Genomic DNA, 8413 nt, shown 5'->3' with positions numbered 1-8413 from the left:
AAAACTAATTTTAAAAACTGCGACAAGGCATCATTAACCATTATCATAGAATGATAACAAAGAAACCGGACAATATAATCCATGCTTCATACATGTAGGACTAAAAATAAAACATTAAAAAATGACAAATTGTTACTACCACGGCCATAAGTTGGTAGACATTGGTTTCCATAACAAATATACATAAGACTAAATTAGAACACACAAGAAAGATTTGCATATATACTTCATACAAAAATATCAAAGTTTATCAATCGATATTGAACTTAATGATTTTTTCAATATATTGTTCTACAGTTTATCATCTGTTACAACTATATGGCCAGAAAAGAACGCTTAAGTCAGACACTACAATAAAATAAGAGGTTCCATGACAATCCACTGCATGTGGCAATGCAATAGGCCTTGCAGACGAATTCTGGAAGGTTTCCGTGTCGTGAAAGTTCGCACAGGCCCAGAACAGGAAATGGAATAACGTGGGTATATTAAAGACGGCTATTGATAACCGATAATGGTTAGAATGCCCGATAACGGGATCACAAAAAAGATGATTGAGAGGGAAGATTACCGATAGTCACATTTCCTAGAGAATTCTAGAACAGTTACGGAAAATAGTTGGGAAAGAAATCACCATTATAGGCTCACGGCTGATCTGTTGTTTTGTGGGAAGGAGAAGACTATAAAAGGCTATGATTGACATCTTAATACATTTTTGTCAATGAAATATTTGGAAATTGAAATTGTTTTATTGTGTTCCTAGAACAGTATAAATTGGTCTTAAAACACAATAGTTCAGATCGAAATGTTTGATAAAATCAATTGTCGTCATTCGATATCAGAGTAATTCCTAGTGACCATTTTTTTACCGTCAGAAATGTTTCGATGTGGAATAGCATCACTTGTCAGTGTGTATGACATACGACAGTGATTTCGAGGAAATCGCAATAAAATATTTAAAGATGCTCCACCGCCGACAGACCATAAACGATACTCATTATTTGAACAACAATTTAATCGTGTGTATTTATGTCTAATTAACAAAAAAAAAATAATATGAAATAATTTATTTTGTGTTTGGTGCATGCGCAGTCAGAACTTCATTCTATATAGATCATAGTGCCAAAGATTTTTTTCGGGATGCAATTAATATTTTCTAATATTTTTATCTTGAAGTAAAATTAGAAGCTCAAACTTTGCAATGGTGGTAATGGTGTAAAGTAAGTAACTTTTGTAACTGAAGAAATATTCCAAATCGTCTGATCCTGTTTTTGATAGTGAGAAAATACCATTTGTCAGCGGTGAAGCATCTTTAACATTTCACATTATATCGTCATTTAACTGACATAGAAATAATTGATTTGTAGCAACTTTAAAATAATTTTCTATTATATGATGGCATCTTTATGTATTTGATTTTGTTTTATATTACTTATGATTTATGAGACTATGTTGTGTCCATGTACTGAATCCTATATATTTCCAAAGACATTAAACTACATCAATCTGCACACCTGTTAATACAATTACAACATACTTATGCATACAGGTGGGCATTTAACATAACTGGTTCTACCGTCTATTAGTCAACCTCCCATAGAGATGGAGAGATTGTAAGGAGAGGGGTCTTATAACCGAATGGTTTCCTAAATTGTTTCATACCTCAGAGTTAGATCGTCAACACACAGAAATGAAGAAATAACATGTCATATTGACGGTAGTTCATTGTGATGTTTATGCATTTTTATTAAAACAAAAAATTGTTATTGTAATTGGAAAATGTAATTTTGTAATTTGTAAAACGGTTTTAACAGTTACTGGAAGACGTACTACAATTGCTTTTGATGTTGTTTTCAGATTAGCTTCCATTTTGTTATTGTCCAAAGCAAAGAAGCGTTTGAAACGAAATCAAACATTCTTAAACCAATTACATGTATAACATCCGGTGATCTTTGATCACATTCTTATCAAGGTTAATTTTGTTTTCGCTCATTTCGTTGAGTTGGGAATTGGTCGCCTCTCATTGGCACCACCCTACCTTTATTTTATCGTTAACCACGACAAGTCATAGGAAAACGAATGAGTACATAAAAGTAAGGATGCACATTGCCCCCCCCCCCCCCCAAAAAAAAAAAAAAACCATAAAAAAACAACAACAACAAAACCAAGACGGAATTTGTAATTGCATAATTACATTTCTACAGAAAATCGAAAAGAATTGATTGAGAGATGGTTCCTCCATTCGGTATCCATCGACAAAATAGAATGGCATTACACTTTACTATATTCAAAATCCCGAGCGGACTAAAAACATCCTAGTCAAATAACTGTATTGCAGACGAATCAGAAAATTAACCCAACGACTGGTTAAACCTTCAAATGTTATCATACATACGAAATTGTACACGGGATAACTAATCCAACATTGAATACGCATACGAATGCTTAAAGTATAAATAACAACCCCATCGTCAGAGATAAAACTCAATAAACCATGGTGAATATAAAGGAAAACATAGATTTAAAAATACCTCAGAGAAATTGAGCAAGGTAAAGTTGGACAGTTATTCGTTATTCGAATAACGAATAACTGTCTAACTTTACTTATGGCCGGGTAAAGTAAAGTTAGACAGTTATTCGTTATTCGAATAACGAATAACGAATAACTGTCCAACTTTACCCTGCTGAGAAATTGTACAATGGTCTGTCAAAAAGGCAGGAACCGTGCGTCTTAGGATCCATTTTTTAAGTGATCAATTGGACTGTACAAATAAACATTTGTGTGTACTTTTCCTTGTATTTTAATGCTTAATGACGCAACACCGCCGACAGACCATAAACGATACTCATCATTTTAACAATAATTGGTGTTTAATCGTGTATATATATGTTTAATTAAAACAAACAATAATATAAAATGATAATTTATTTTACTTTTGGTGCATGCACAATCAGTACTTTATTCCATTTAGGACATAGTGTCACAGATTTTTTCCGGGATGCAATTAACTATTTTTGATATTTTTATAGTGAAGTAAAATTAGAATCTCAAACTTTTCAATTGTGGTAATGATGTAAGTTTTGTGACTGTAGAAAATACTAATTTATCTATTCCTGTTTTTGATAGAGAAAACATACCATTTGTCAGTGGTGGAGCATTTTCTGTTTAAAACCGTGAAAACAAATACACCTCTATAGATTCCACTGGAAGGCAGGTAACTCGTAAATACTTTAGAACAAATAGTGCCTTAAACTTGGACAGTCTTGGGGTATCATATAATTCACTGACATTTGGACATTCTAGAAGTATATAAAAATATCATTGAAGTTGTGTGTGAAAAATGCATATTGATAAGTTGTGGAATTTTCCCACTTTAAAACTAAGTGTACTTTAGTACTCAGCAATCGTTTATAAGGAATATAATATCACCATTCAGATAGCGCAAATTTACTCACAAATAATTGGCTGCCACGCATATGTCCGAGGTGAGATAAAAGGTATCCCTGGCAACTGCCTCAAATGAAAATAAAGCTAATCATAGGAGAGATTCTTGCTGTCATGAAATAGTTTGGAAGTAATTGATTGTATATGTTCATGGAAGCCATACTTTGGAAAATTATAGTGAAGTGTACTATTGTAAGCAACTTAAAACCTTTGGCTGTGTTATCTGTCCCTCCATATTGATCTACCATCATCTTGGCGGTTCATTATCGGGCTTCCTCTCGAATTGAAAATTACAGTACAGGGAAGAAATTATACGCCAAAATTCTTCAATATTGGAACCCTAATGAGTCGAATACAAGTGCATGAAAACTGCACTCTGTACGTATATTACGTGAAATTAGATGTTTAATGAGAATCAAATACAATCGTGGGAAGTCCTAAATCTTACATACATGCAATTTAGTTGCGAAGTTTGCATTTTGATGACAATTATATACATGTGCAGGTGTAAGTAGCAATAATTTAATATTGATAACACACCATATTTCCACATAATTCGTTGGGTTGTTTTATTCATTATATTTTTCCATTATATTTTAAAAGCCCATTACTTTTCCGAAACGGCGTTTGATTTTTTAGATATTAACTGTAAAATGAGTATGGCAATCGTTTGATATGCGCAATAAAACGCCTCATTATCTGATCTCATTTATTCCCTAAACGTTTTGGTGTGGCGAATGATGACGCTATTATGCTGCTTGTCACACAGTTACTGTGTCTGAGTGAATAAATAAATCTTGAAATCTTGAATTTTGTCTTCAGTATTTAATTGATACAAAACAAAACATGCCATCGAAATATCAGATCACCACCACAAAAAGAACACATGAAACATTCTGTATGAGACAGATTTAAATCATTTTACATTTTTTCTGAATTATTGCTGTGTCATAACTGTAATAAAGACACTAGGTATCCCAAACCGAATCATTTATTTATATCTTTACCAAATCCAAACAGAAATTTCATTCAAACACTAAATACCAAACTTTTTAACTTCATTTTGCAGTCAAGTATTGAATTGACAAAGTAAAATGATGCATTCTATGTAAAGGTTATACTGAAGGAGGACTGAAAATGTTAAATGTAGAAAATTTCGTTACTCGACTTAAGACAACGTGGATAGTAGAGCTCTGAGGTCACAATGTTATGAACGGATCAATATTTTTGAAAGGCAAAACTGTAATATTAGCTACATTTATGATTTTGGGTCTGATTATTGAAATAATTTGGAAACAAGAAATGTTTTTGGAAAGTTGTTTTTATAGCCTGGAATAAAGTTACATTAGCAAATAGACCACAGAATTTTTGTGAAATATTGAAATCTCCAATGTGGTACAGTAGCTTGTTTCAAATAGACAATAGATCAATTTTCTGTAAAGAATGGTATGAAAAAGGGGTAAGAAATGTTTGTGACCTCACTACTGAAAATGCCACTTTTTTGAATTTCGAAGAATTTAAAAACACTTTTGAAATATTGTCAGATAATTTCTTATTATTTAGGGGACATTGTCGATCGATTCAACATTATTGTAGACATAACGACATCAAAAGGCAACAAAAAACATTTTATAGACCGTTTATACCTCACCACATTCAGATTATACTAAATATGTATGATAAACTTAACAAAGTGAATACATTGAGGAACACAGCAGAGATAAAATGGGAAAATGTGACACACTATAAACAGAAAGTTTGGCAACATTATTACAAGATTCCTTTTCAAATAACAAAAGACACAAATATTCAGTGCTCCCAATACAGATTACAAAACAAAATACTTCCAACCAATTCATATTTAAAATGATAAATAAAGTACCAAATGACACATGCAACCTTTGTAATGAAGAGATGGAGTCAATTGAACATATGTTTTGGAGCTGCCTAAAAGTTAAACCAATATTGGATAATATTACACAGTGGGTTTTGATACATCACATACAGCTTTGAATTTAGACATAAAGAAGGTATTATTTGGTTTTGCGGATGTAGAAATAAAAGAAAACTTTATTCCAATCAACTTTATCATACTTTACTCAAAATACTATATATATTTGATGTCAAGATAGAAGGCAAACTTAAACATAACCGAATTGAAAACATACCTTATAAAAATACATAAAACAATTGCCCAAAAACAAAACAACATACAGGAATTTACTTAAACATGGCAGGGCATCCAACAAATATTTAATGATTAAAACAGAATTAAAAAATCTTTTACTAATATATACATACTGTAGATTTGACGAGAAACATTAGATGATTTTTATATAGACTATATTCATATGCTGATCTTTTTTTGGTGAAATAAAATAAGGTTAATACCAAATATCTTAAACCGGTTGATAATGCGACTCACAATTCAAAATATTTAGGTGAAGTTCTGATAAGTAACGGTAGTAAGTTTTCTCCCTTATGTCATGAGAACAATATGAATGCCAATCATTTTATTCGGAGTCAGTTTATCGATATATCAATATTTTCTATATTATACATTCACTGGTAATTTCTTTTATATAAACTAACCACCTCAAAGTGAAGTCTATGAGGGTATACATGACGCCCAAATAGTAACCATTATAACGTCACTAGTGTTGACATGGTTACGTCACCAGTGTTGACATGGTAACGTCACTAGTGAAGACATGGTAACGTCACTAGTGATGACATGGTAACGTCACTAGTATTGACATGGGTACGTCACTAGTGATGACATGGCAACTTCACTAATGTTGACATGGTAACGTCACTAGTGATGACATGGTAACGTCACTAGTGAAGACATGGTAACGTCACTAGTGATGACATGGTAACGTCACTAGTGTTGACATGGGAACGTCACTAGTGTTGACATGGCAACTTCACTAATGATGACATGGTAACGTCACTAGTGTTGACATGGCAACGTCACCAGTGTTGACATGGTAACGTCACTAGTGAAGACATGGTAACGTCACTAGTGATGACATGGTAACGTCACTAGTGTTGACATGGGAACGTCACTAGTGTTGACATGGTAACGTCAAATGATCACCGCGAAAATGGCTAGGAATTTCCTGGAACTCCTTGAGCTAATATTTTCTTGAACTCCGTTAAGAACGCTTACAGAAACAGAGTTGCTGAGAGGGAAATAATGTCGATGACTTGGCTATGCCCGCATCATCTGCAGAAATATAGATATTAAGACACATTTCTTGGAACTCTTTTTCTTTAATTCTTTTAATCCGCATTGCAAACAGAAACAGACATGCTAAATAATCCCGATTCGACATGAGAATAAGGCAGTACAAGACCGCATCGCCATGGGAAATAGCAATGATGAGAATGAGATATTTCCATAAGACCGCATTACCAGCAGAAACAGAAACACCGAGAGTGAAATTATTTCGTAGAACTGGTTATGCTCCCATCGCCAAGAGATCAACTGAGCCTGTTATACCCGCATCACCAGGGAAGCAACAAATCGAACATCCCGACAAATGAAGTTGTTGATTATAAGACGATTTCTTGGAACTTATTTAGTCTACATCGTCAGGAGAAACAGATGTTCAGAACATACAAAACTTCCAACCTCTCACAAAGGGAAAGTGTGGCAAATGTTTTGCTACTAAAATTAACCCCATTCATGGCTAATCAGGAATACTTAACCATAAAAGGGACTAAATCCCCCATTTATGACCAATTAGGATTATTACATGACCATGACCATGGTAACAAATGTTGTCAGAAAAGGGAGATAATCATTACTCACCTTGATAAGTTAATCAATAGACTAACTTACCAATGCTGACAAGATTCTAAAAGGTATATTGCAATATAAAAAACCCTGTTTCACTACAGTCTTCCTCGTTTTATTGTTCCTCCTTCATCGGAAGCCAAGTATAAGCTCCCAACGTTATTGTCTGTTTGATGTTGTATTCAGGAGTATTGAGTATGACATCCGACCTTGTGACAATCTGCATATATACTAAAAATGTGTCTCCGCATATAATTATAACTAATGACGTGAGACATCATAAAGAAGTATAGCTTCAGCTCACAACTATACAGCAGCATGAAGCTATCTTATAGTTTGGTTTTGTAGACTGTATGCTCCAAGACTTCTGCTGACCAGCTGGAGAATTCTGGCATGTTGTTATACAGTTCATTTCTTGAATCATATGCTTTCTACAATACCATTATCCATGAAGGTGACATGGTGTCTTTGGTTTTATAACACTTAGAGATAATGCTTCTACTTAGAAAATCCCAAATTCGAGCATTTTCTCTGAGTGCCTTTCCTTTCTCCCTCTCCCTCAAAATTGGTGTTAGACGGGTCTTCTCTAACATGATTGGAGCCTGCTTACGTAATTACAACCGCAAACATAGCCCCAACCTTCAGCTTTCACACCAACACCGCACAAATCTAATTCCTGTGATGACCAAACTATTTATCAGGAATTAAAAGTAAAATCTGACACAATATTTGGGGTCATGATTATTTTACCATGGACTTATGCTGGTGTCTTGTCATGATTACTTCGGGGATATTTTAGCTGCTTGCTTATCTGGGCTCCGATTTTAACGACCCCAGAAGGCGCAGCAGAGATTGGAGATCAGTCTGCATGTGTTCCATGCGTTCATCAATGCTGTCTATCCGTCTGTCTAAAGTCAGATCCCTATATTGTTCTGGTGGGCAAACATGAGTAAACAACTCACTTTGGTCTTCATTGCTGGACTCTTGGTTGCTGGATACGGAAACCTCATAGATGTTGCTCATAAACGTGTTGCCGTAGATCGTCTGATGGTTAAACTGAAAGCATTTTAGCTTGTCAACCACCAGCTCGAAAGAACCTAGATTCAGGTTAGCAAAATACTGTCCTGCTTCTTTTTCCGTGCAACCGTGGCAGATACGTTTGATCGCCT

Source organism: Argopecten irradians, chromosome 7 (genome assembly GCF_041381155.1).
Source record: "Argopecten irradians isolate NY chromosome 7, Ai_NY, whole genome shotgun sequence".
Classification (NCBI taxonomy): Eukaryota; Metazoa; Mollusca; class Bivalvia; order Pectinida; family Pectinidae; genus Argopecten; species Argopecten irradians.
The sequence above is the reverse complement of the archived record's forward strand: the minus strand, read 5'-3'. Positions refer to the sequence as shown.